Below are 7710 nucleotides of genomic sequence, written 5' to 3'. Positions count from 1 at the left end.
CTCTTCTACCCTGAGCTATGGTTCTATGAGCTTTTCTTCTTTTCAAGAGCTTCTAGCTGGGCTTTGTTGTGCCCACTCATCTCCATGTATAAATTTCCTATAGTATGTGTAATAGGTAAGTGACGCCTGAGTTAGCTATTTATTTGCCTTGGCTACACACCCATTATTAAGGCCCAATCTCAGTGTATGAAAAAGAGGATAATTCCTGTATCTACCTCAAAGTGTTACCGTGGAGTTCAAACAAGATGATGTATATAAAGGACTTAGAAAACTGTAACGCAAAATATAAATGCCAGTTACATCTGTTGTCAATAATAATAAAATAACATTGTTAACTGCCTAATCTAAACAGAAAATACTGGTGTGTTTTTTCCTTCCTCATCCTCTGTTATCTACTTATTAAGGCCAAATGCATTCAGTGACCATTCCATATGCTATTCAATTAAGGTTGCCAAAAGTCCCATATTTTACACCTTGTTCTACTTTCAATTCATGTAAAGGTCATGTTTGAAGTTGGTCACACATTGCTGATGACTACTATTAGCTCACCTAGCAAAATAGTGGGCAAGAGAGCTATGAAGGTTAGAATTCTAAAGCCTCCTTAGTGTGATAAATGATATTTTTCCAGTTCTGTTTTCATTAAAAATAATGGAAAATGGCTATTCTGCTTTCTTCCCCTTTCTCCTTTCTATTCATTCACACTTAGTCCCTTTAGCCTTTTAAATTTACTGCTGCTTAACATATGTACCTGAGGTCTAGAATCCCAAATGGGGAGGTAATATACCAGGTAATATATCATAGCTAGTGTTAAAGTTATTGCATTCTGGCTTCCAAAGTCTAGTTAGCTCTAAGATAAACATGCTCTTTCCACCATGCACTTAAATTCCAAAAACACATTGGTGGATAAAGTGCTTCAAGTAAAGTAATAATGTCAATAGTATAGTAAAACTTCCAAAGATTATCAATTACCTCATGTTCAGAAAAAGATATATAAGAAAAAGTGTCAAGTCAGCAAGCATTTATTATGTACTCCTACAATAGATCAAGCACTGTGCTGAGTTCTGGACATACAAAGAAAGGCAAAAAGTCTCTGCTGTCAAATGGCTCACAGCCTAATAGGGAGACCCAGTATATAAACAATTATGTACAAAGACATATGCAGGGTAAATTGTAGACAGTCTCAAAGAGAAGGCATTAGACTTAAGGACCAAGCAGACTTCTCTTAGAACCAGGAGATTATCTAAGATTTCGAGGAAGCTAAGAGGGAGAGATGGAGAGCAAGAAAATCATAAATGAAATTTCCTCCAAATCCAGCCACTTAAATTTCTCATCTTGGAGTGAATAAAAACAAACTGTGAGAGTCTTTGAGGATTTTTTTTTTTCAAGTTGTGGGACTAGAAAAAGGGAAGCTCTGTCTCTGGTTCAGTAGTTTCTAAGATCCTTCTCTAAGGACACATCCAAGTGATCCTATTTATAACTATCCCTGTGGACTAAGTGAAATAACGGACATGAAAGGCCTTTGAAAAGTACAAAGTGCTATATCTAAGATACTCGTCAATATTTTAAAAAGATCTATGATTCCATCAGTACTGATACTCCCTTCACATCTTAGCAGACTTATCTTCCCAAGTTGTCTTGGACTCCAAATTCATTCCTTGGTGACTGGCCTTTTAGTGAGAAGTCTTAAATTAGCTGGTCCTTTCTACACTCCCAGACACCCAAATTTGTGCAAGCCTTAGTTGATCGGAACTATAGCTTGTACTCTGGGGACACAGCCTTTGAGAATTCAGGGTCATAGTTCCAATGATCTTGTGATGAAGAGAGCAATCTTCACCCAGAGAGGCCTGTGGGAACTGAGTGGTTCACAACATAGCATTCTCATTCTTTTTATTGTTGTTTGCTTGCATTTTATTTTCTTTCTCATTTTTTTCCTGTTTGATTTGATTTTTCTTGTGTAACAAGGTAATTGCATAAATATGTATACATATATTGGGTTTAACATCTATTTCTACCATGTTTAATGGTATATTAATAATTTAATGGTGTATATAATATATTTTAGACTACTTGCCATCTAAGGGAGGGGTGGTAGGAAGTGGAATACAAGGTTCTGCAAGGGTTAATGTTGAAAGATTATCCTTACATATGTTTTGAAAATAAAAAGCTTTAATAAAAAAGAGAAAGAGAGAATTCAGGGTCAGGGTCATGTCATGATGAAGTTTTGAAATAGGTCGTTAGAGGAAGTCCATATTTAGGGAGTACGATGACTTAGTTGCTAGTGGAAAGCAGGACCAAGTTAACCAACTTCACAATGTGGAAATGGGTTGTCGATGAGAAATAGGACAACGGTCATCAGTTTCCCATACCATTCTCTTTCTAGTTTTGCTTCTAAGGTGATTTATATAGATACCTGATACATGATGGGCAGCTAGGGAGAGACTTGCTAGGGAGCCCAGCCTAGAGTCAGGAAGATCTGAGTTCAAAAACCTCAGACACTAGCTGTGTGACTCTGAGCAAGTCACTTACCCTGTTTGCCTCAGTTTCTTCATCTGTAAAATGAGCTGGAGAAGGAAATGGCAAAACATTCCAGTATCTTTGCCAAGAAAACTCCAAATTGGGGCCATAAAGAGTAGGACACAACTGAAAAACAATAGGGACTGTTGGAGTCTCCCACTCACATGCCTAGTTCTGCCCAGCTCCTTTGCAGTTTTTATTAAGCAGAATTTCTAGAATGATTTGTAAGGATTCAGGTATCCTGGGGTTTGATAGGAGTTCAAAGGAATTTTCTGACCACAACTCAAATAAATAGTTTAAACTGAATCTCTATGAATGGCAGCAGGGAGTTTGATTCAAAAGGCTTTAGGCTTTCTCTAGCTAGCTGCACAGGTGTAACTGGCTAGAATGGAAAACTGTCAAGAGCTCTATAGCCCCTGGAGCCATGTACTGGGTAAGAGCTGGTGGGGGCTGAGACAAAACAGCAGCTGAAGACCTGGGGGGACCGGCTCAGGCGAGATAAGAGCAGGGGGAAACCGAGAACAGGCCTGAGACTTCGCCACAGGAAGGCCAGGAGCTTTTGGAAAAACAGGGTTCTGCACCAATGTCACCTCAGACTCGAGTCGCCTTAGCTACAAATGCTCTCTCTGCACGTTCCCTGGCTATGCACATGTTCCTAGGGTGAAATCCTTTCCCCTAGTGATGGGGTAACCTGGGGGAGAGTGTCCCCGTGTGCTTGGGAAGAATCTTTTCTTGTCCCATTCTCGCTTAAAACAAACTCATTGATGGGAACTTGTAAGATACATAGTTTTTAAGTGGATTTTGATTCAAAACAGCCTTGGGCCAAGGGTCACTTTCAGGGGAGGTCGTTTTATAAAGGCTATTGGTTAAAATCATGGTGATGAAAAGGCCAGGATCACAGGAACAATCTCATGAATAGAAAAATTAAATATGCCAAAAAAAAAAAAAAAAAAAAAGAAAGAAACATTGTTCCTTGCTCAGAGATTGTACTGAAAAACTCCAGCCAGATACATGAGTGATCAGGGTAAAAAAATTGTGAATGGTTCAGCTACCAAAATAATAAACTAGAATTGTATTGGCAAGGAGATTTTCACTTCCAGAGATGAAGGAAAACACTCTGTCTCTACTGACTTTATTTTATCTTATTAAAGCTATTTTTTTTTCAAAACAAATAATTTTCAACATTCACTCTTGCAAAACCTTGTGTTCCAAAATTTTTTTCCCTCCTTTCCCCTACCCTCTCCCTTAGATGGCAATTAAACAATATATTAAAGATGTACAATTCTTCCAAACATGTTGCCATAATTATCATGCTGCACAAGAAAAATCAGATCAAAAGGGGAGAAAAGTAAGAAAACAAAAAGCAAGCAAACAACAATAAAACAAAAGTGAAGATACTACATTGTGATCTATATTCAGCCCCCATAATCCTCTCTCTGGATGCAGATGGCTCTCTCCCTCACAACTAGCCTGAATTACTTCACTGCTGAAAAGAGCCATATCCGTCAGAATTGATAATAATGACTTTTAAACAGGAATCCATCCAGTACAGGGACAATTTTTACCTCAAACCCCTTGAAATGAAGAGAATATAGAGATAAAACAAAAGATCATCATTCAAAATTCCTAAAATCACACTTCCCTCAAATACTAAGCTCTTAATGTTGAAATTGATGCTATCTCTCTGCAGAAAGCAGCCCTGGGAAAAACTTTAAATAATTCTCTCCTTGTATGCCTTCCTGTAGCTGCCTGGGCTTGTTTACAAAGAAACAAGGCCTTTACTTGCTGGAAAAGAAGTCAAACCAAACCTCACAGACTGAACTGTGTGGTTTAAAAATAATAATAATAATAATAATATCATCAATCCTTCAGTTTATCAAAGGTTTTGCAGGTTGGTTCCTGATTTCTCATTTTTCAGGTTTCTAACTTGTTATGATACTCAGGACCTACAAAGCCCAAGCCGCCTATCAGATTTTCTGGGCAAGCTTGTTTTTATGTAAGGTTCCCATTTAAATATCTTTAGAATTCGCTTTTGCCTTGAAGCAACAGACAAGTATGTGCTGCTCTCTTCTAAATATGGGAACAGTAAGTACAAATAGAAGATTGAAGATCTGCTTTGAAGCTAAACTTTGTAACTGGGTAGGCTCTGGAAACATCAGAAGCAGCAGCAGCCGCAGTGGTAGAGGGCAGGGGGAAAAAATCTTTTAATTGCTAATGCACTCATTCTGGGAGGTCTCTTGTCAGATGAAGGGTCAGAGTCAGGTTTGGGTTTTCCTGCTAATGGAGATGTTGTGGGAGTGCTAAAATGAGTGCCGTGATATTACTAATAATTAATGACGATAACAACGTCTGAGCAGCCCACGTTTAGTGCCTTTCGTCCCCCAGGGTCTTCAGATCTCTCCACAATCACCCACTGTCGACCTAGAGCTGACTCAGGCAGAGAATGTGGTCCAAGCTGCACAGGACACAGTAGGCTGATTTAAAACATGAGTGAAAGAAAAATACCCATTCAAAACTGAAGTGTAAAATTTTGGGTAGGCTGGCTGTAATTATCCAACTTGAAATTTTGCCAGGAAACAAGTTTTATTACCTCCCCCCACCCCCTTTTGCAAAAAGCACATAGAGTGCTTTCCTGACCATAAACAGATCTTGGATTTTTATCTGCTTTGTAGCTCAACAACTTCTAATCATGGAGAGCAACCCAGGGAGAGAAGGAGAGCAGCGGCACCTGAAGAATCCAGATTTCTGCCTTGCACAGATACTGGTTAATCCCCGACAAGTACTGACACACCCTGACCTTGAAATGCAGAGATGCCTAAAACAAAATGGTAAGGCTGTGTCCATGGAGGAGGGGAACAAGAGAAGGAAAAAAAAAATTCCAATTAATTATCTCAGGTCACTTTATTCTACAACAGAGTCCTCCAGGAAAATGCAACATTCTCATTTTAGTCAGATTTGGGGCAGGGGGTGTTTTTAACTTTAACAAAGTCTTTTTTTAGGGGGGAGAAAGGAAGATGGTTTGACAGATCAAGACCTAAGTGATTTCAACATCCAAACCGACAGCTTTTCAGATCCTTTGGCCCTATAGTCCCTCCATCTTTTTTGACCTCCTCCCCACTTGCATCTCAGACTTTCTCACTCTCCAAACACAAATTCTTCACTTTCCCATTTCCCATCACATCCACAAAAACTTCATTCATCCTTCCACCCCGATCCAAATCTCCAAACTATCAACTTTTCCCATTTCACCCAGTTCATTGGCTGCATCAGACTTCTCCATCCACCTGGTTCAAAATCCACTATTTCTGTTTGAATTTGAAGACCAGCTCACTTAATTCCTAACCTTGCATCACCTGCTCACTATCAATTTTGTCACATTCCTGCTCCTGAACCGCAAAGAATTGCTGGAGCTAAATGCAGAATTGTGCCGATCTAACCAATTATGCAGAATCAGCTGGTGCATACCAGCAAACTTATCAGGAATTGTACAGCTACTTGATGCTTATAGCTGTGTGACTGTGGGCAGCAGAATAGTGGGGAATTTAACTCATATTCCAGCTTAGAAATATATGTCACACTCCATGTAAAATAAATTCACTTTAGGAATATTTTAATAGCAATACATTATAGGGGGCTCTATCTTAATTAGATGCCTAAACATGTTTCTGAACTTAGTCAACTGTGATATATACACATCACCAAAACCTGACAATAATCAGGGAGAATAAATTAGCTTTAAAGTACACCTCAGGTGTACAGCTTTGCCCTGTTAAAAATGCATTTGTTGAATGTCAGTCCTAGACTTCCACCTTAGAATCAGGGGAGCTAGTTTCAAATATGACTTTGCTATTTAACTACTGGACAAATCACTGAAGCTCTCTGGGCTTCATTCAGTTTTCCCATATGTGAAATGAGAGTAGTGGACTAAATGATCTTTAGCTCTAGCCCAGCTCTAAAATCTGTCACTTTTGAATTTTGGTTTCCTCTGCTAGACAATAAAAAGGGCTTTCCTCGTGACGATTCTGTGATGTGAGGAGGGCAAGTATTAGTATTTTTATTTTGTTTTTTTATTTCTTAAATGATTTCTCATGCATTTGACTCTCAACAAAAATAAAGTCAATTAAACATACTCTGGCAACTACTTGACTTTTTTTATAACTTTTAAACATTGTTTAAAACATAGTATGTCCTAATAAGTTATTGGTTATACCCTCAATTTCTTCTTCTGTTTTGTTTATCCATTGGTCTCTGTACTTTTTCATTTACAGACTTAACGCCTGCTCTGTTCTTTGAGCCCTCATTGGCCATTTCTACCCTCCTGCCTCCTAATTACCAATGAAATTGCTTTTACATTTTCAAGTCTAAGAGAGCAAATTCAAATTAATATACTACTGAAGAACTCAGACATGTCAATATCAGTATTTTTGTGATAAAGAAAACGAAAAAAAAAAAGCAATTTGTAGTAAATAAATGGAAGGATGGATGAGTTTCATCTTATAAATATTAAGAAAAGAGTTAAAAAGAATTATTTCATTGTGTATTCAAAGGCAACAAGAAATATCATTTTGTCTTTCAATGTTCATGTAAAGAATAAGTGGTAAAGAACTATAATAACAAATGCTATTTTATTATTATATAATGGTTTATATACCAACACCTATTGCAAAGGAAGAAAAGATAGAGAAATTCCTTAAAGAATTTGACAATATTCTGGAAGTCAGATCAATATATTTGGATACTCAGTGACTTCAATTAGAAGGTAAGCTCAGGTAAGAATAGTCTACTCATAGCCTTCTGGCTATATATCATGAATATTTTCTTTCAGACATGAAAACATTTGAGTATTGGATATTATCAGAAAAAGTAATACTGGTTATATCTTAATGGACAGGAAAGCTGTCTACATGCAGTCTTCAGCTAATTAGAACAAAGTTAAAAAAAAAAACAAATTAAATTTAAAATTAAAATAAAAAGAGATACTGAACAAGAAATTACAATAACTTTTCCTTGACCTATTTAAGTGAACCTCTGATGATAAAATAAAGAGGAAAAGAAAAATTTCTGCAAATTTTAAATTAAGTAAAACAGTTGACACAACTAGGAAGCCAAAAAAGTTCAGAAATCATCCAAGTCCCAAAATACTTGATCTCTGGGCCATGTTTTATAAATGATTTTGGTTATTAACAGTAGAGTGGG

At 37.4% G+C, this 7710-nt stretch overlaps 1 long non-coding RNA gene across 1 annotated transcript; it reads left to right on the top strand.

Annotated features, from left to right (window-relative positions):
* Window positions 1-4553: 4553 nt before the first annotated feature.
* On the top strand, window positions 4554-6643 carry LOC127554707 (uncharacterized). Its single transcript, XR_007952051.1, has 2 exons — window positions 4554-4599; window positions 5187-6643. It is a non-coding gene; the product is annotated as an uncharacterized LOC127554707 (long non-coding RNA).
* The last annotated feature ends 1067 nt before the right edge of the window (window positions 6644-7710 follow it).

This window comes from Antechinus flavipes, chromosome 3 (genome assembly GCF_016432865.1).
Source record: "Antechinus flavipes isolate AdamAnt ecotype Samford, QLD, Australia chromosome 3, AdamAnt_v2, whole genome shotgun sequence".
NCBI lineage: Eukaryota > Metazoa > Chordata > Mammalia > Dasyuromorphia > Dasyuridae > Antechinus > Antechinus flavipes.
This window is presented reverse-complemented; position numbering and strand designations above follow the sequence as displayed.